Genomic DNA, 23,607 nt, shown 5'->3' on the forward strand with positions numbered 1-23,607 from the left:
ATATATATATATATATATATATATAGAGAGAGAGAGAGAGAGAGAGAGACATTTTACAATTTTTGTTATCAATTATGAAAGTTGTGTGATCAGATGAGACAAAGTGATGAAAATTAAGTGGATTTCCAAGGTTATTTAAGAAAAGAAATTTAACAGATCGATTTATGATCAAATCGATTTAAAAAAAAAAAAGATGTTATACTTATTTATGAATATAATTAGTTCATTTGGTTTGATTTTATTGAATAATCATTTCAGGGTTTAATTTGTTAACCGGGGACTTCGTTTTGTGAAGGTCATCGTCTATATAAGGTGCTATAACTACAACACATATATTTCATCAATTTTAACCGAAGCATAATTAAAAAGAACACAAATCAACTTTTAAGGTAAATAAAGATAGGAAAAGTTATGATGACAGAATTTTTTATGTATGTTCAGAAATATAAGGTTTCATATTTGGTTGTAAAAGAACGAAAACTATACATTGATTGCTTGTGGAAGTGGTGCACTGGTGCGGTGTGGTGTAATGGTTACAGGCACATATTTTGGGCTTGATGTGCCCGGTTCAAGTCCTGTCACGATTACTGTATCACTTTTCACTAATATCCAAGGTATGAATCTAGCTATGGATTAAATAGTAGGGTAGACTAGATTCTCAAGCCTTAGTTAGTCTCGGAGAAAGAAAACTCTGAAATAATACCGGTCTTCTTTTGTTTATCACGGTATTGTTTTTAGTCATTTTGAACTTCCACTTATTCCTGGACTCAAGCAACGCAAATTATGTAGAGATGCGGTTGGTCATTGCATAACACTTTCTTCACTATAGACTCCTTGTACAGTGGTGTATATTGTCTATACAAATAGAATTATGTTTGGATCACTGCTTTGATTATTCAATCATCAGATATTGTCTGTTTACTATTAGAAATCAAAACAATTCAGATCAATTCTAGGTTTGATTTGAGTTAAACGTATTCACCTTTCCTACTTATTTCTCAACAGATGATCAAGTCTCGTATGTGGGTGGGGACGCAGGTGTGTGAGGGGGGTATATACAAAATATATTATATTGATAAGTGACCTGATTTCCTAGCTTTTTGCTTATGATCAGAGTGTAGTGCATGTTATGCTACATCTTTTCTGTCTCGGTCAGTGAATGAGAAATTTTTCTATACTGAGGTAATTTTAATTTTTTTGTCCGAATCCAGAGTGTCATTTTGTGGGAAGAGCTGGACTTTCCCTCACATTAAAAATCGACCTCGTGGTGAGTCAAGTAACTAGGGGCATTATTTATGAAAAGAGATTTCCAAAAAATAATTTTGAGCAATTACTTAATATACAGTCATAAATTATAAGATAAACAATGATAAAATGTCACTCTTTGCCCCTCCCATCTCCTTGTTGTCGATGGAAAAATAAAAATGAGATTCTCTGTGTGTGTGTGTGTGTGTGTGTGTGTGTGTGTGTGTGTGTGTGTGTGTGTGTGTGTGTGTGTGTGTGTGTGTGTGTGTGTGTGTGTGCTTATACATAAATGCCATAAAAATATTTTATACTTTAGAGTTGGAGAGAGCATTTAATTATATCAGTTTGACTTAAAATGATCACTCTGTTCTTTATCACATAGCATACGACAGAACAAGCAAACACATTTTCTTGCTGTATTTATGAAATGGTCAGGAAGTGGATGATCATTTTATATGTATGTCTTGTAAAATGGTCTCTGACTATCGGTACAGTATCAGAATATTTTCTCTTGGTTATTAAAGGTTAGTAACTTAATCAACCACAAGATAAAGAAAAAGTAAATTGATGCGAATCTATTTTTAGCACAGAAATTATATTTCTGTCACATGACCTGATAATCACATGGTCCTGAAACTGCTAGGTACCCGGAACACACATTTGATTCCGATATATATATATTGATTTTATACATAATGAAAATGTATTCGTGTGTGTGTGCATGAATTTACGCATGGTTTGAACCGGATATACATTTATTTATTTTACTTATCTATTTAAAATTGAACAACTTATTCATTATTATTATTATCCTTCGTTGTATAAAATATCAAAATATAATTTTACTTACACCTTAACTTTTTTTGTGCGTAAGCATGCCTTTGTTCTAGTGCATTGACAATTGAAAACAAATTTTTTTGTACGATTTAACTATAAAAACTTCATATATATATATATATATATATAAAAAGATCATAAACATATATAAAATTTTATAAGTATACGCTTTGATCTGTGTATATATAAGAATAATCATTATTATTAACAACTCAAATTGCTAATCTCTCTCCACCCACACTAATACATATATATATGTGTGTATATATGCATATATGAATATACATATATTTCTAATTCCTCTTCACCCACAGTAATATATATATATATATATATATATATATATATATATATATATATATATATATATATATATATATATATATATATATATATATATTACTGTGGGTGAAGAGGAATTAGAAATATATGTATATTCATATATGCAAACTATAAACTTATTATTCAGCAGAGATGGATATTTTAATTAAAATTTTGTTTTTGATGAATGATTTGAAATTTTAATATCAACAAAGTCTATGCCATTTCTGAAATGACCTTTTTTTCCTATTGATTGCGGTATATTACTGGTCCTATGAAATTCTTGGAAGTTCATCCTCCCAAGTTTTACCTTCTCTCTTTGAAAAGAGGTTAGTTTATTGCTAATCCCCTGAGGCACATCTACCGGGGAATGCTGACACGGTTGCTCAAGCATCTTTTACAGGATCAGAGTGCTCTTTCTCAGGGGCACTGACTTTTCAATGCCACTTTCCAACCCTTGTGTCACATTTTCCATTGTGTTAGAGAAATAAATACCTTCGAAGGTATTTTTGAATTGATTTTGTTTTATTTTTTTAAATACCCATCAAAGCATGAATTGATTTTTTTTTCTTTAATATTTTAACTTGAACTGTTTCCCTCATTTGGATCAGTTGGTACCAAGTGTCTCCGTCAGTGAAGCAGAAAGAAACTGCTGCTTTCTACGACTATGAAAGCCTCATTAGAAAAAAACTAATTGGGGTACATCAAATAATTGCTCATATCTTATAAACCACTTCCACTAAATAAAGTCATGTTCTTACGTTTTAAATCTATTAATCAAGATAATTATAACTAATCATATTGGCGTTTCTGAATTTTTTAGATGAGGATAACATAAATAAAAGTTATATCATGTACATAAAAATCAATGTTAATGAATAGTTTTATTTGTATTATTTGGATTCTTCGGACTATTGTTCACATCTTGAGTGTCATTTTTCATAATGTTTCGGTCGATGTAACCTCCGACCGTCTTCAACATACACCTGAAGAAGGTCAGAGGTTACATCGACCGAAACGTTGTGAAAAATGGCACTCAAGATGAGAACAGTAATCCGAAGAATTCAAATAATCATACTGAGATTTTACTTGCGAAGAAAATATGAATGAAAAAAAAAATTAAAATCAAAAATAACTTTTTATGAAAAAAAAAAAAAAAAAAAAAAGAATAACATGAAAATGTCTGCTTGATACCTTCTTTCTTTGCTAACAAACAATTATGTGATAAAATTAGTATCATTTTCTTTATAAATAATGACAAATTTTCTTTCAGTTTTAAATGAAAGAAAAAAATGTGTATATCTATATAAGATATAACAATAGAATTAATATAGTCATAAATAAATGTATCATTCCTTTCTTTTATATACCGATTTGTTTTTCTGAAGTTTTTAAAGGAGGATTGATAATTTGGATTACTTGGATTATTCGAACTATTGTTCTCGTCTGAAGTTTTATTTTCATCATATAAAATGACATTCAAAATGAAAACAGTAGTCCGAATAATACAAATAAATACAAAATACCGTTTTGTATTTTAACAGGTAAAGCTATTTTAAAACCGTCTCCTCTTATGCATTGTCTGTACCTCACACTTGATCAATTGCATCTATTTTCACTCAATGTAAGATTTTTACTTAAAATACATTCGGCTAATAATATATACATATATGTATATATTGATATAATTATTTCAAAGATTATTTTAACATTATTTTATTGTTCTTTTATTTGTTAATAATATTTTTATTGCATCAAATTTAAGAAAATAGTTAATTGAATTGATAACTTTAATGAATGAGCAACTACAAGTGATAATTTTAGTTTAACATATTCACCTCACAAATGAGACATTCGAGATGAGTTATTCTTCAAACAGATCTGTAAAAGATTAAAGTGTAAAACCTGTTTATGCCCATACAGAATTTGTGTAGGAATCGTGTTTTTAGACGTGTCTTCACATTTTTATGGCATCTTTTTATTGTTTGTCTGTCCACTTATAAGTTTATTCAAATTGAAAAAACTGACAAACTTTATAGCCACACTCTTCGAAAATTAGAACAAACTGAAATTGTTACAAAACTTAAGAATCACAGACTATGAAAATTTAAAACATTGAAAATTTTATAGTCACACTCAATAAAATTTTTTTACAAAATTAAACTTTATAGTTAAGCGCTATAAAAATTGAAAAAATAATAATCACACCCAGTGATAATGGGACAAAAATTGAAAATTTTATAGTCACACTCTATATAAATTGAAAAAAAAAACTTTATACTTAAACTATAAAAATTGAAAATTTTATAGTCACACTCTATATAAATTGAAAAAAAACTTTACACTATAAAAATTGAAAATTTTATAGTCACACGCTATAAAAATTGAAAAAAATTGAAAATGTTATAGTTACGCCCTATGAAAATTGGTATGTTGATTGTGATAGTTGTCTTTGATATATATATATATATATATATATATATATATATATATATATATATATATATATATATATATATATATATATATATATATCTAACATTTGGGTTGGATGACTGAAGAGTTTGGAAATTATTTAATGTGAGTGTGTTATAATCAAATTTAAACAACACAAGTTTGAAATGAATTTAAAGATTGAATGGACTTTCTTGTTTAAAATAATAACTAAAATAAATCTATTTCAAGCAAAATTTTTTTATTAAAAATGGAAAATATATGTTCGAAAATGTAATCTTTTAAACCCAAAATAATGGTCTGTTGTTTAAAGATTAAAGTTAGTAAAATATATGCTTAAAACAATTTCTTCAATTATTTTTACATAAACATTATATCATTTTTTTTAGAAAAAAAAAAAATTTATAACGTACATAAAAATTATATCATTTTTTTTTTAGAAAAAACAAAACAATTTATAACGTACATAAAAATTATATCATTTTTTTTTTAGAAAAAAAACAAAACAATTTATAACGTACATAAAAATTATATCATTTTTGTTTCAGAAAAAACAAAACAATTTATAACGTAGATAAAAATTATATCATTTTTTTTTTAGAAAAAACAAAACAATTTATAACGTAGATAAAAATTATATCATTTTTTTTTTTTAGAAAAAACAAAACAATTTATAACGTACATAAAAATTATATCATTTTTTTAGAAAAAACAAAACAATTTCGTATGTACATAAAATTAATGTTAATGAATAGTTTTATTTGTATTATTTGGATTCTTCGGACTACTGTTCTCATCTTGAGTATCATTTTTCACAACGTTTCAGTCGATGTAACCTCAGACTTTCTTTAAGGTGTATCGTGTCAAACTGGAATGTTTCTGTTAACTAGGGAATCTGCATGGAACGTTGTGAAAAGGACACTCAGGATGAGAACAGTAGTCCATAGAAGTCAAATAATACGAAATACCATTCCTCATCTAAAAAATTCAGAAACGTAAATAGATTTAAATTAAATCAATAAATCTAAAATATTTTGAATCCAATGAATAGTTTTAATTGATAATTTTATTAATTAGTTTTAAATGATAGTTTTATCAACTAGTTTTAATTGATAATTTTATCAATTAGTTTTAAATCAGTAAAGTTCAAACATTTTTAATCCAATGAATTGTTTTAATTGATAGTTTTATTAATAAGTTTTAATTGATAGTTTTATTGATAAGTTTTAACTGATAGTTTTATCAAGTAAAGATGATGAAACTAGTTTTTCTCTTTGAAAACAAATATTGTTGTTGAGTGTAAAACCGAGATCCATACAACACTTAAATTAAACACTTAAAATCATTTCAAATTTGAAACCAATAATCAGCACAAATAGTTTATTCTTTTCAAGTGAATGCTATTAATGTTTACATTTTAAGAAACAAGTAATAATAAAATATAAGTGCATTAATTTTCGTCGTTTTCTGATTATCGAATTCAACAAAGTGTACTGAATTCAGTAATCCTATCCTTACACCCACTCGAAATCGAACAAGGTTCGATGGATTTTCAATCAGATCACACAAAGAAATATGATTTTATAAATCTTGACAAAATGTATTCATGATTCCAACCAATAATGACAAATCTAATAAAATATTAATTGCTAGGAAATTTTCGTATCATTCAAAGATACAATTGAAACACGCATTTTTGGGAAAGAGGTAAAAATGAAGACGTGTGTAGGTGTAATTCTATGCAACTGAGTGGGCTTTTCTAGAACTTCATTAGAAGTCTCTCTACTACATGAGTGCTTTCTGCATGAGGATTTTGGATACACACACGCATACATATTCACGCACATATATACATCTATGTACTTTCTCTCTCTCTCTCTCTCTCTCTCTATATATATATATATATATATATATATATATATATATATATATATATATATAAGAGTCAAGCAAATAAAATATCGATGCTTTTAGCAGTTTTCAAGTTTTTCTTCTATTTGACTTTGACTGAAAATGTACTGATGTTACAAGATTTTAACAATGAATATATGTGTGAGTGCGTATAGATTATATGTGTGGGCACATTATATATATATATATATATATATATATATATATATATATATATGCATATATATATATATGTATATATATATATGTGTGTGTATGTATATATATATATATATATATATATATATATATATATATAGAGAGAGAGAGAGAGAGAGAGATGAATATAGATATATGTATGTATATATTCATTGTTAAAATCTAAAATCTATAAAACCTAAATATATATGTTTTTAGATTTTTACAATGAGTATATATATGTGTGTATGTGTGTGTATATATATATATATATATATATATATATATATATATATATATATATATATGCGTGTGTGTGTATATGTATCAATATAGATATGTGTGTATATATATTCATTGTTAAAATCTATAAAACCTAAATATATGTGTGTGCGTGCATGTGTAAAGACAAAATGCACGATATATCATAAAATGCCTTGGAGGCATGATTTATAGAAAACAAAACAAAACAAAAAGAAAACAAATTAAACACAGGAAGAAATCAAAGAAATGAGTTTCTGAAGACTTTTGTTGATTCGAACGAAACCGATAAATCTCGTGTTTGATTATTTATTTCTGCCTAATTTTTTTACATTTACTCTTTTACATACATAAAGTATGTTACCTGTATGCTATATTGAAATATTCCAATACACAAAATTTATAAAAAAAACTTAGCCATATTCATAAATAGGTACGCATCTAAGTTTGAGATTTCTTTAAGTTGGTAATCTAGACTACAAAACTTTTCTTGGTCAATCTGAACACAACAAGTATTTATAAAACGAAAGTTAAATGTAAAAATAATCGGTGTATTTTATGGAAATAAAACAAAACACAAGTGAAGTTTGTTTTTCATCATAAGAATTACCTTTACATTCTTCCATTTAATAAACTTCTAAATCATGTTTAGATCAAAGATAATCTTTGTTTTGCAGTTTCATTTAAGAAAGGAAAAAATGTTTTTAACAACACTGTTTCATCTATACATTGTTTTATACAACTTAAATATTTAGAACTAAAGTCATTTTTAAAATAATAATCTGTTCAATAATAGTTATATATCAATTAACTGCCAGTATTTTAAAATATGACTAATTTGTTGGAGGAGAGATCTAAAATGTTTATATATATACACAATGAAAAACAACCAGGTATATTTATAGAACATTTTATTTATCTATTATGTTGGTATACATTGAGTATCTCTTATTTTAATCAGTAATCTCATCCAAATCTTTCATGAAAATAAAATCATTTATACACACACATATATATATATATATATATATATATATATATATATATATATATATATATATATATATATATATATATATATATATATACACTTTTTTGTTTTATTTTACTTCAGTCGAAGTTCTCAGAAATCAAGGGGCCCACAACCTATATATACAAATCTATATGAGATACATAGATATTCGAATGTTCCATTTAAGTTCTTTATCCCTCAGAACTGAGTTAGTAAAGAAGTTGAGAACATAATTTTCCTCTCCCCAATTAACCATTATCATACGTTGTAGCATATCTTTCATTTTGGTCTCTTGGTCTTACTGGATTCCAGGACAAGAATTTATCTAGTCTGGTGGAGTATCCAGCTTCGTGCTATTACTTGAGGTAACATCACTTGGAGAAGGTGCACCATTCCTTCAAAAAGCTAATGTGGGTTAGCCATAGTGAGGAGATCTTATTTATGCAACGAATACTATGTGATTTTGAATATTTGGTCAGAGTTTACTTCTATGGAAAAAGTATCCTCATGGCAGGTTGTTCTGACAAACCCCTGTACAGAGAGACCTTAGGCACTCGAGGACAGTGTCTAGTAGGCATTCAGATATATGTCTCTTCCCTTTTTTTTTTCATTTTTCTTAAACTTTTTTCTTCTAGGGGATGGGACATCCAACCAGATGTCTGACATTTACCCCTATTTTAGTGAGTCCAACCAAGAGATCTTTTCAGGATTCTAGCCGTCCCTTTCAGTGCAATCGTTTGTATTTCACTTGCACTTGGTTCACCGGGTATGCTTGCTATGTACTTTTTAAAGTTCTTTTTCATAAGCCCAGTTGCTCCTATGATGACTGGTATAATTGAAACGTCTATGTATGTGTGTGTGTGTGTGTGCGTGTTAAAATATTCTTTATTCAGTTACATTTCCCTTTTATATATATGCCAATCCATCTTTAAGAAGCGCAATGTAATTACAGAGCATACAATGAATAAATTACAAAAGTCTATATTCCAAATTTTATGCTGTTGACAATCTTACAATTTATTCCTTTAATTCAGTTGATACTTACAATTCTTGACAGTCTTTGTTTCTTAGCACAAAATCAATCACTTAATTATTATAGAAATCAATGAATCTATTTTGCCCTTAACTCATCAGAAGAAATAGCAACAATCAATCCACAAAAAGAAAATAAAATGCGTTTGGACACGATTAAAAAATCTGAAAATTGGAAGAAAAGCTGTAAATACGTTATAGTTTGCTTACATTACGCCATTTTTATTATATATATATATATATATATATATATATATATATATATATATATATATATATATATATATATATATATATATATATATAAGTTTTCAATTTATTTTATTTTATTGTTTAGAATACCATATGCAGACAGAAAAGTAATACATTTTCGGTCAGGATTTGGTTGTTTTTTGATCCTCTTTTCAAACTTTGAACAAAACAGCAACACCGTATTTTGAGCAACAACACATGGCCAGGCTTTTAAGCATCGTATTTTTTTTTATTTCTTGTTGCCAAATATGATGGGGATGAACTTTGAAATGAATTTGCTTTGAAGCAATTTGGTATAAATTTCTTTTAAAATTAGCTAAAAAGCAGTCTAATATATATATATATATATATATATATATATATATATATATATATATATATATATATATTAGTGCTGGGACGATTCCAATTTTTCCCCCAATTCCGATACAATTACCGATTCCTAGTCCTATTTTTTCTAAATTTCTAAATATAGAGTTTTTTCGGTAGGGAGTGTGTGTGTGTGGGGGGGTCTGATTACGGTAAAACCCATGTAATACGAGGTCAATATCTTTTCGCAAATATAAAAATACACTTATGGTGTGATCTATAGTTCTCTGAAGTTTAAAATTAATAAACAGTTATCATTTCATCATTAATACAAGACGTGGAAATTAAACTTTTCAACAAAAACAAAGAAATAAAAAACAATAAAAAAAATCGTTTTGAGCATCGGAAAAAAGACAGAATTTTTTTCGATTCAGATACGATTCTGATTTTTCCAAAAGTTCCGATTTTTTCGGTTCCTGATTCCAATTAATCTTCCCAACCCTAATATATATATATATATATATATATATATATATATATATATATATATATATATATATATGTGTGTGTGTGTGTGTGTGTGTGTGTGTGTGTGTGTTATCAAAGAATAAATCTTTAACAAAGCAAAACTTATCAAGATAAGAAAGGCTCATATTTACTATTTCTATCTCCTCCACTTCTTTCTTCACTTTCTCCTATATCTTTCTTTTTTTTCTTTTCTTCTGTTATTATTGGCTCTTCTCTAATCATCACAATTATTTCATAATGGCTTATATTTTTTTAAATATTACCTACATATATACTAACTTTCCGATTTACCCTTATATGATATACCTACTTATAATTACTGTTTACCGTTTTCCTTCATTTTCATTTCATTTCAAAATGTCATTAAGCCAGTTTTTTTTTTTATATATATTTGCATTTTGCATAATTTTGACTTTTCTCCTCTTCGGGTGAGAAGTATTTAACTTCGAAATGCCATGTTCTACTGAGATTTTTTTTCTTAAATTTCCCCTTAACTTTTCCTCATTGTTCTGATGATATAATAAAGTTATATATAACTTTTATTTCTCATCTTTCATTTAATATTTTATATATATACTAGCAGATGGGAGGGTGGGGGTGGGAGGCTTTCCCCGGGTGTAAAATACGCTTAAATATGATATTTTAATGTTTTCAGATTTCGTATATATTATTATAGAGTCATTATTTCAAAAGTAAAAAACAAAAAAAGGATTTAGGTGCTATCAGCTAGAATCGAAACCAAAAGTGTAGCATTCCAAGCTGGTGACGTTACCACTGACATGAAACATGAAACACATATAAATCGATTAACCAATTAAAAATTAAAAATAAACTAAGATGAATATACAAAATGTTTAACGATTTTTTTCCATTTTTACCCATTTTTGACACTTTAAAAACAATTTTAATCGGCTAAATACCCCTAAAAGGACGGCCAGTAAAAAAATCCAATCATTTGAGAACCCTAGCGCCGGTCTGCGACTTTTAGTTTCGGAGGAGATAGAGTTTGAAATTACAACTCTCCACGTTCTGTAATCCATTCCATTTTCCATTCCTCATTCTTTATTTCTCTCTCTCTCTCTTTCTCTCTCTCATTTTTCTCTTTTTTTTCTCTCTTCCACACCTCAAATTCTCCCTCCTTTCTCCCCCTCGTTATCTCCATCTCCCTTTTTTAATAAATACGAAAATTTGTTCAATTAATCCATCGAACGTTAAACTCTGACTAGCTTTTCTCATTTGATGAGGCTCATTTAAGTTGAAATAAATTTATAGTCAGATCGGGCTAAGTCTTGTTTTCTTTTCTGCTTTTAAGTTTTATTTTTGCTTTCCTACACATTGAGTTCGTCCACTTAAAATACCCCATACAAATCGTTTGTTCTGCCCTTTACAAATATAACATTCTCTTATATATATATATATATATATATATATATATATATATATATATATATATATATATATATATATATATATATATATATATATATGAGAGAGAGAGAGAGATTTGTGTCTGTGTTTAATCTCATGAATAAAAAATGTGTTTCTGTTTAAAACTCTGAAAAATTTTCACCACAAAATTCTATTGATTTTATGACAACTATTTTTTTACCCATTCTCAATTAACCCACCTTTCGGAAGAATGTGCTCTTTTAGTATTATAATATTAATGACTTGTATTCAAGTCTTAGCCTCGTGCCTGGCACAAACGGGTACTTTGACTAGTATTCTTAAAAATGGATATATTAAATCAAGCCGATAAGAGCAGTTAAAAGAATTTGTTTTACCATGCCAGTCAGCCACCTACTCAAATACACCTACACAAATTGAATTTCTGCTATAACATATCGTAAAATATTAACATAGATTTACCTGCAAGAAACGCAAGGGCATCGTGTGAATTTTAAGAAATATATCTAGAAGGGAACTAGAGAAAATAAATGACTAATCTTTAAAGTAACTATTTATTTTAATTGTCACTACAACTATTTCAGGTGTTTTAATGTTGAGCGAAATATTTACAGACGTGAATAGGAATGTTAAGATCGAAAAAAATAATGCATCACTATTTTTAGTCCAATTGATGATATCTTATAAGATATATATATATATATATATATATATATATATATATATATATATATATATATATATATATATAAAGTACTTTTTCTGGTTTCTCAAGGTAAATGGACAAAATGAAACTTGAAAATTATAACAACGATACAACACGAATTTTTATTTTACTTTTAGTCTCGTTCCTTCTAACGCCTCCCAATTGGTCGAGGGGGTTATGCATAGAAAGGAGGGGAATCTTTGTAAATGACCCTGACCGTCAAAAGGCGCCGGGTCCCTCACATTATACTGACCTTGTGACACAACCTACCTAAGTAAGGGCAAGTTAGTGATTGCAAACAAAGAAAAGAGAATGGTAATAAGATATGCTTGTAAAGAAATATAAAGTGACTTACATAATAGACGAAGGTAAATATAGGAAATATAACATTAATTTCAAGTTACCTATGTACACTTATACATAGGTCAACTATAAAGAAATGAATTCTTTAATGGTGTAAAGAAAAAAGGAATCACACTTCATTTACTGATAGCTTTGTTTAATGGAGATTTTTTTGCTTTTAAATTCGAGAAAAATGATCAGCACAATTAAATCATCATATCTGAAATCATCAGCATTAAAAAAAAATTAAATAAAAATGATTATTTTATAAAAACAAAATACTACAATATTCAAACGCAAATGATCACTTAAATATTAAACACTTAATTTAATTATAATCTCTTAAAATAAAAGTACTTTGTTTTCTTTAAGTCTAACGTAACGTTTCAATTGTAGTCTAGTAACTGTTGGAATAGTTTTCCTATTTCGTTCATATTTTCCTCAAATTTGAGATAACAAGAGTGTTGCTCTTAAATTGCATTTCTTGGTTTTAAATAAAATTTTTATTCGCTTTAAAAAACGTTAAGAATTTCACTTTTTTGTTTAATTAATTTACTGTTTTAACAGTTGATGGCCATATTGTTTTCTTGTTATTGTTTTCTTCTTGCATAAGAAATATTTTAACCTGAACTTTTTATTAATAAAACAGAATTTTTTAACACAAAAATGAATTCTAAATATTCGTTTTGATTAATAAAACAGGTTTTAATGTTATTTAATGAATTTATTGAAAATAATTACTGTAAATGTGCACATTAAATCATTTGTCAAGTTTTAAAGGTCAAACAGGACTCAGTTAATTTAATTAAAATGTTGTCACCTTGAATGTTACTCTCCTTTTTTTTTTTGTTCTAAATTTAATACTTTTAAATATTTATTTATCCCTGGTATTAATCAGAGAGGAGTCCGTTTTTTCTTTATTCATTTGTCTTCTGAAATTTTTAAGCTTGTTTGAGTTGTTTTTCATAAAATGTTATATAGAGTTTATATAATAATGAATGCAGAAAACTAAGTCAAATTTGGGAGGGGGGGGATTTCTGTTTGTTTAAACTTTTTTGCAAATATCGTAAAATTTCTTTGCTTTATTTTTCCCTAAAATCTACCAAAAGTTATTCACATAAATGAAATACCGGTAAACCTAGTAAAACTTTGTCCCCCCCCTAAGAGGAATAAATATTCCCCACAAATTTGAAAAAAAAAAATAATAATGTAATCTTTGGCAAATATCTAAAAGTAACTTCATTAGTTTCTGTCCAAAATCAACCAACAAAATGTAATTACTGTTTGGTTATTTGATTCAATTACTGTTGACCTAAAAAATAAATACTCTGGTTTGTTCGACGCACATCCCTTAAGTGGACAAAGATTACAATTTTTATATTAAGTTAACTCATGGTGATCACACGAGGGTCACATTTGCTTCACTTGTTTGGTTTCGCTTTATATATATATATATATATATATATATATATATATATATATATATATATATATATATATATATATTAGTTGAATTAGCCTGATCATGGCTATCCCTATTAATGCTTAAAAAATGGTGATATTAAATTTTTTTCATAATTCTAATACTTGTTAAAACATGTTAAACGATTTGACAGTCTAAATGTTTTCCTCGGAAAAAATAATTTGGTTTTACTCAAACATCAACTTTTTATGTATAGCAGAATGCTTTTTTTTATTTATTCAAACAACTCCATGTTAAAATTCCCCACGTATCATGTTCCAAATTTCAAACAGTGCATAAAGACATGTAATTAACATTTCTGCCACCTCCACATTTTACAAGTAGAAGCCGGTATCAATGTTATATGACCTTCACCTTGCTGTAAGGTTTATAAGTTGAACTCAACATATTTATATTTGAGTTACAGAACTTGATTACGCAAGTATATGCTCCCTGTAATCAATTTTATATGCTTTATTTCAACAAGATTAAAAAAAAAACTATCAAACGTAAAAGGTTTAAGATTTCATTCAATGTGACATTTAAGAAAAGGCCAAGGACAATGGCTCTTTCAATCTGAACGAAAACACAAGGTGAAAGACTCATTGTTAAAAATTACTTTTGTTTGTACCTATTTACTATGCCTCCCCCCGGGACAGAGTTAGACACCAGGGTCGTTTTTTAACGTAGAGAAAAGGTACAAAAATAAAAATTGTCTCAGTCGTGAAGGATTTCTCCTCTAACGAAAGAGAACAAAAAAAATGAAGTGCAGCATCTGAAGAACAGATACTACACTTTGATCTTGACCAATTTTTAATAGCATGATAAAATTCAAATGAATACCATATATATATATATATATATATATATATATATATATATATATATATATATATATATATATATATATATATAGTCTTGGAAGTTTCTTTAAAACCTTTAAAACTATATTAAAAAAATTTCCTTCATGGGAAAATTATTTTTTTCAGTAATTACACATATATATATATATATATATATATATATATATATATATATATATATATATATACATACATGTGTGTGTGAGTAAGTAATTATGTGAGTCAGTAATTATATATATATATATGTATGTGTGTGTATGTGTGTGAGTTCGTCCCCTGTAGATTCTGAAACTGCTGGGCCGATTTGTAAAAACTTCCACACAAACATGTTTCATGCGTCTTGGAGAGAGGGTATTTTTAGACAAGCTTTTCATCAGAATTCCTCTGAAAAACATCGAAAATCGAAAAATTCAGTTAAAGAATAAACAGTCTAATTTTGACTAAAGAACACCTTTATGCAGCATAACATAACAGGAGCATTCGAAAAGTTTGATCACCACACAAGCAGAAGAGGCCGACATATAAAATCAACAGTAGTTTCTTTGATAAGACAGAATCACGTTCGAAATGGACGTTTCTGTTTAGAGCACAATTGAACCATACTTGACCTTTTCATTTTACATTTTAATTCAAGCTATTATATTAAAATAATTTTATAAAATCAACAGTAGGTTCTCTACAATGCAATGCAATGTAGACTACAATGTATTGTAGACTAAGTCACTGCAGGGAGGCATGTGAGCTTCCTCCCAGTACACCATGATGGGCCCCTAACTAGAGCAGGCAATCAATTGATTTGATAGAAAAAAATGAGCATACAGGATGTTTCTCTGTATCACAGCTCAGTATGCTAAATTGGCACTCCTGCAGCTTAATAAATTTGGGGGTTCTTTAAAGTTTAGGATAGCTAATTTCTCATTCAAAAATAGTCTTCATGGGTCGTCTAAGTTTCTACACGTGCTAGCTTGCTGTACTCAACTATCGGTGACAGAGAGGTTATTCCCACATAATATTTCTTCTTATTCGGATTTTCTTTGGCAAAATATTGTGGCCTGGTAAATAATGCTTTTGGTTAGGTATTTATTTTGTAGTGGACAGAGTGTCTGAATTCTACAGTTACAATTTTTTCAGTTCATAGTTAGTGTTTTTATTTCTATTAGGATTTGAGTCATTACTATTTTTAAATAATCATATTTTTGTCTTTTTTTTGTTTTGCGCTATTTTTGTTGTTGTTATGTTGGTCCTTGTTTTTTTTTTTATTAATTTTGTTATTATTTTTTCTTGACTGCCCCCATTTAATATTTTATTATCATGTGCTTTAATTACCATCACTAAGTTTTCAGAGCAGCTACAGGACAGTGTTTAGCCGTTTTAATTAACGATTTTGTATATGGAGTTTGTTACGGAGAAGTGTTTTTCGGTGAGATTTAGGAATTTTTTGCCGAGTTTGATTTTTAACATTTGGTTGTAGAGCAGCGTATACTGAGTCATATTTCTTTTTTGTCTATTTTTAGTTTTATTGTAACTATTGGTGTTCTGTTGTTTGTGTTTAATTTCGATATGGAATCCACTACTTTTTAGAGATGTGTTGCAGATGGTGCTTAATTTTTTAAATAAATTTGGTCGCTAAAATTTTGATAAGCTTACTCTCAGCAGAGTTAGGAATCTGTTTTATGATTGATAGGAGATGGTGCTAAGTACACAGTCAAAACAGACAATGAAAAGATACACAAAGCACACTGGGTTTCACCTTAAATGAATCCAAAAGCAAACACTATCCATCAGCACATATAACTGACGCAGATTACGTAGACAATATTGTTCTGTTCATGAATAACACTGCTGATGCACAAACGCTGTTACGTGAGTAAGAAAAGTCTTCAAATGACATTGGTTTTTAAATTAATGTGGATAAGACAATGTTTATGACTTCCAATGCAGCGGGAGAGAGCAAAGCTCTAAATGGAACAACACTGAAAGAAGTCACTGAGTTTACATACCTGAACAGCAACATACATTCCACGGAGAGAGATATTGAAATTCGCATCTCAAAAGCATGAGTTGCTTGAATAAGCTGTGGTCAGTATGGCCCACAAGGCTAACTGAAAAACTGAAAAGGCAGTTCTTCAGAGCACTGGTGGAGTCTGTCTTTGTTTATGGTGTTACAACCATGAACAAAGCTTCTTTCTTAGAACTGCACACCTGTGGAACTCTGTTCCGTCTGCCTGCTTCCCACCAGACTACAACTTGGAGGTCTTCAAGTCCAACGTTAACAAATTCCTAATGAACCGCCCCCTTAAGTAAACACTTCATCAAATCTCCACACTAACGTAATGTACTTGCAATAACCCCCTATCCCTGAGTGGCTTCCGGGCCTTGATAAGTGATGATCACTGTGTAAAAAAAAAAAAAAAAAAACCTGGTCACTCACCAAAAGATTGGAAAGAAAGCTTGACAGCACATACATCCGTATGCTTTTTTTTTTTTCCCCCAAACAAGGCACATCGCCACTTTGGTGTAGAGGGCTACTATCAAGAGCAACAGCTATTGGGGTACTATATAGGGAGTTGGGCAGCAAGATGTCGGTTCCCGTTACACTTGAACTTCTGCATGTCAGTACAGTTGGGGCAGCAGGGACCCGGAAGGGAATTCCAAAGTTCTGGGGAAGAAACTACTGGAGTAGAAAGCTATTTTACATCTAGGGATCTCTATTGTGTAGGGATGGGATTTAGCTGCCTGTCGGGTTTGTTGAGAGTGTTTATGTCGTGGGGGCACAAGTGCTTGCAGTTCGTCGGAGCATTCACCATTAAAGTACTTGTAGAACAGGCAGAGGGATGCAATGCTACAAACAGTGTTAAATATATCTTAGCAAGACTATCCTATAAGCAGCAACTTTATGGCAACCATATCTACTACTATCAGATAGCGGCATCTACAATTTGCTGGTCACTGCCAGAGGAGTAAGAAGCAAGAGCTGGTGGGAAATGTATTGCTGTTGACTTCACAGCATAGGACGACCTAGGTTCATGTACATCCAACAAATTGCACATGGCCCCAACTGTGATCCTCAAGATCTGAGAAGATCTGGAAGACAGGGAAATCTGGAGAGAGGGAGAGAGAGAGAGAGAGAGAGAGAGAGAGAGAGAGAGAGAGAGAGAGAGAGAGAGAGTCACATTGGTTCAGGCAGGAGCCTGACCAGCTAGAAGAGATATGAGAGATAGTTAGATTTTGGGTTTACATATATTGGATTAGCATTATCTTTTAAGTAAGATAACTTGGGGCAATTCCATACCATACGTTTTGCTTTGTTGAATTCTGATTCTTGAGTAAGGTATATCAACACTTGATATAGATAAAAAAGATTACAGCCAGTTCAGACCAATAAAAAATAGAATCAAACAGAAAAGTTGACTTTAAAAAAATCATTGAGTACATATGAAAATGGGATGATTCCATATCTTCTGTTTGATAATTACATAATGTGGGAAACATCAAATTAAGATAGAAATAAAGCCAACCAGTAAATTCTTAATTAGGAATAGGAAAAAAAAGATTTGATATTTATAATTGATATATATATATATAACTTAATTTTTATGTGTGTTCATTTTTTATGCTTTCCCTGTCATATGCCAAAGAATTGTGGTATTGATTGATTTTCAATTGAAACACTAAAACGTTTTTTAGTACGAATCAAGAGTAAAATGAATATCTTTTTAAACTCTATCCAATAAAAAAAATTGTTATTTTTTTTATTTTTAGCGTTTCTTTTAGTAAACATTTCATTTTTCATGAGAAAATGTGTAATTTATTCCACGGTTCAATTGGATTGTGAAAACAGTTTAAATAAATAAAAAATACACTTCACATCTGTTGCTAACATAAGCTGTCTCAATCTACAATAACATTTTTTGTTGTTTAGTTTTTGACGGGATGAGGTGGTATTAAGTGTTAAATTATACAAAACCTTTAATTATTCATAAATGCATTTAGTTATAAAAGTCACTTATAATTGCAAATGCATAAAACGTTTGCTGATTAAACGAGTAATTTTTAATTTGTTTTGATTACAATTTAAAGTGAAAATAAAAAGAATTTCCAGTTATGCAGACAAAGGAAATTTGAGATTAGAGGTAATTTGATAATCTAGCTATTTATACCATAGCTAAACTGACGAAGAGCACTTCCCACTTTTCGCTAAAATCTTTGAATCTTTAATCAATCAAGCACAAGTCCACCATTTTGTAAATGCTAAGCTTTTTTCTGACCAACAGTATGAATTTAGGTAAGCCTGTTCTACTGGGGATATTTTAACTGCCTTTTCTGATCGCATATATTATGAATTAAATAAGACAGCAGAAGATAGAGATGTAACCATTGATATATTCAATGCCTTTGACAAAGTATGGCATGAAGGGCTTCTCACAAAGATTAAATTCTATCTAGCCCCTTGTCCTCTCTAAACTCTTAAAAATATGCTTAGACGAGTCTTGCTTCTTTGATAGCTGGAAATTTGCCTCTGTTGTACTAGTATTCAAGAATTCTGATGAAATAACTGATCAACTACATTATCGCTCCATCAGTCACCTGCCTCTTTGGTAAAATCTTTGAGTTTTTAATCAATCAAGCACTAGTCCGCCATCTTGTAAATGCTGAGCTTCTTCCTGATCAGCAATATGATATTAGATCAGTCTGTTCTACTGTGGATATTTTAAGCATCATCTCTGACCGCATATACCATGCACTTGATAAGGCAGTGAAATGTAGGGCGATAGGCCTTGATATATCCAAAACCTTTAACAGGGTTTCAATATATCCAGGTTGTCCTCAATGGTCGTAAATCTAAACAGTACGGTATTAATGTGAGTGTGCCTCAGGGTTCGATTCTTGAACCTTTATTATTTCTGATTTTCATAAAGAATAAAATAATGTCTGAGGTGAGTATATATGCTGATGACACCACACTTTATGATAGATACAAGGGAATAACGAATGTACACATATCCAGGGCAATAGCAGAAACATTAGAAAACGACTTTCAGTTCATAGTGAAATGGGACCATAAATGGTTGGTAACATTTAATAATACTAAGACCAAACTTCTTTCCTTCAACAATTATAAGAAAATTTCTCAACAACCGATTACTTTGACAAATAACATCCTACCTGAGAGCCCATTCACAAGCAACAAACAAATACATAGACAAATACATTTGTTAAGATTACTGCAAATAAGGTAGGCTCTCTCTACCATGAGATTAGCTTATGCCTCTACCAAGCTAGTATTCGCCCATGTATGGAGTATTGCTGTAACATCTGGGTTAGTGCTTCTACTGCTAGTCTTTTTCTCTTAGACAGGGTCCAAAAAAGAGTTTCCAATGAAATAGCTCCTGTACTATTCGTCAAGCTTCAACCTCTGTCCCATCGCCACAATGTTGCATCTTCATGCCTGTTTTACGATTACTTTAATAGAATCTGCTCTGATGAACTGACAGAACTTGTTCCCCCTCGACGTACATACTCTCAACTAACCTTACAAGTAACTAAATCCCATCCTTTCACTATTGAGGCCCCTAAATGCCAGAAAGTCTTCTACTCTAATATTTTTTTCTCTCACCGATTTTGAAATTCCCTACCTTTTTCCTGCTTTTCTCACTGTATTAATATGTAGAAGTTTAATCTGAAAAGATATCTCGCTACTGTTAGACATGGTACCAATTAGTAGCCCTTTACAAGCAAGTGACAATATGCCTTATTTGGAGTGAAAAAGAGTTTTAAAAATATATCAAGTCTAAATATGAATATAGTTTTATATTAAAATTGGTTTATTTTAATGCATATTTTTCATGAATAATATATCAAAAAGCTTTATCCCCAAAGCATGCTTAGTTAAAATGAAAACATCAATTGAATAGAATGTTCCAGTGAATAATAGTTTATGGAAAAGTACAGAATATGTTTCTGCTCTACAATGCGTATCGCTGACGTATTTATATAAAATAAAAAATATGTTGCATTGTAGGCCCTGATTCTTGATCATTGATATATTTTTGGTCTGGAAAAAAACAGCTCAAAATATAATATTCAATAATCAGATAAGTAGGCATTTATGTGGAGCATGAACGGGGGTAATTATATGCACGGTTAGTTTGTCGTTGGGATGTGGCCTACTTTTGTGAAGTATAAAAAAAGGATTACATTTTATTTGATAAGCAATCACATTCTTATAGTAAAGAAATTAAAAAAAAAAAAGTAATATATATGTGTGTGTGTGTGTGTGTGTGTGTGTGTGTGTGTGTGTGTGTGTGTGTGTGTGTGTGTGTGTGTGTGTGTGTGTGTGTGTGTGTGTGTGTCGAGAATCGGTGTGTCAACGTGATTCTGTCATATATCAAATTAAGCAACAATGAGCCTCGCCAGTACCAGATGGATGAACACTTGAAAAGGTTAGGGGCTGTATGAACTGCGCCGAGACGTAGAAATTTCCAGGTTGGTATCTGGAGGCGTATTTAATTCACTGGGAGAGATGCACCCCAGCCTTCATAAAAACATATATCTAGGAGAAGGAAAACTCTGATGTAAAACTTGAGGTCGACTGTCTGCTCTGTCTTGTGGCAGCCATTGTACCAACAAAGATTAGCAGTTGTACCAAAATATGGTTGGTTCTGCACAAAGCCTTCACTACTATAAACAAATCATGTGTGGAATTCTCAGCAACTTAGTTGTTGTGGGGGATCTCATACGTCGAAATCGACAAGAGGATCCATCATTTTATATATATATATATATATATATATATATATATATATATATATATATATCCTGATGCTTTCGAATCGTATAAAATTAACCAGAATATATTAATAAAGGAAATTCAAAATTATATTAGTAATGTATATAATGTATTTAAAAAAAATGTATATATTTATAAATATTTTTAACTTTTATATATATTTAATTTTAAATAAATAAGAATGTAAATATACAAAGTACTAATCATAATGGGGGTGATAAGTAGTCATATAGATTAATCCTAATCCTATAAATACAAGACTGGTAAATTAAAAAATATATCCATTTTGAATTTGGAAACGGATGACTCTCACTGGTAAGAAATTCATCTTTATAACATGAATAGATTAGCTAAATTAATTAAGAATAGGAAACTAGATCTAATATTTGTAACATGTCTTCTTAAGATTAAGGGAAGTGATGTTTGACCAATACTGCGAAGGAGCCATGATTTAATATACTGTTTTGTTTCTAAATCCCCGAAACAGTGTTTCATGGTAAACAACTGATGATCCCTTAAATTACATTAGTACTATAGTGAATTCGAGAGAGCAAGTTGATGCAGTGATTGCAAGTATTAAATTACTTACTGACTAAATAGTTTTCTAAGAAAAAATAAAAAATAAAAATTGATTTTTTTTGTATAGTTTTAAAGGTTAAAAAACTTCCAACACTATATATATATATATATATATATATATATATATATATATATATATATATATATATATGTAGAGTCTGTAATTCATATTAATTGGACTGTTGTTTTTCGTCGATTCATACGTTGAGTTATTTGGAAAATTATGTGTGAATTTGTAAACATCATCATCATCATTATCATGTACTGCATATGTGTGAGTCTAAAACAAACTTTTTATTAAAAAACAATACAAAAAAATAAAAAAAAATGAAGGAGGAAAAAGATCAGGAAGGAAAAGGGACAAAAACGGTCCAGCCGTTGATCACTTACTATACATGACTATTGGAATGTTCCTTCATGTGTATTTTACATGTATATATGTGTGTACGTATGTATAGGCATATGTATGTGTGTGCATATATGTGTGCCTCTACATGATTATGGTTGCATGTATGTGCACATGCATGCATATGTTGGCATATATCTGTATGTACGTATGTGCTTATTGTCATGTGTATGTGGGGTGGAGAGGGCTCCCGTAAGCCCTGGTGAAGGCAACCCCTCTAGGAAAAGCAAATCTTAAATTTAAAAAAAAAAAACATAAAGCGGGAGACCAGTACCCGCATTAAGCTGGTCTGCAGTTGGACATGTTGCTGGCTATCTTGCTCTTGCTTGTTGCTGGATGTCAACATTTTGAACCGAGGGAGAGATTTAGCTGTCGTACAAAGCTAAAACTCTGTAACATCATCTGTGTATAGATACTCCCTCAGCCATGGAAAAGTTGTGACGCGTGTAGGCCTGAAATGCTGGAAGCATGTAATAATTGATCTGCCATCATTATATGTATAGATGTATGCATAGGTGTATGTATGTTCATGTACAGGTATATGTATATGTGTGTATATCTATGTGTATATGCATGTATATATGTATGTGTGTGTATGTATATACGTATATATATACTGTTTGTATGTATGTGTATATATGCATGTGTGTGTGTATGTGCATATATGTGTGTATGTGTATATATGCATGTGTGTATGTATATGTATGCATGTA

At 29.6% G+C, this 23,607-nt stretch overlaps 1 protein-coding gene across 2 annotated transcripts in view; it reads left to right on the plus strand.

The window, feature by feature from the left end:
• The window catches only part of LOC145297486 (high-affinity choline transporter 1-like), a 279,088-nt gene that overhangs the window by 1,085 nt on the left and 254,396 nt on the right, over positions 1 to 23,607 (plus strand). The gene's annotated exons all lie outside the window — the stretch shown is intronic.

The sequence above is a fragment of the Euprymna scolopes genome, chromosome 18 (genome assembly GCF_053919585.1).
Source record: "Euprymna scolopes isolate OS-2025 chromosome 18, ASM5391958v1, whole genome shotgun sequence".
NCBI lineage: Eukaryota > Metazoa > Mollusca > Cephalopoda > Sepiida > Sepiolidae > Euprymna > Euprymna scolopes.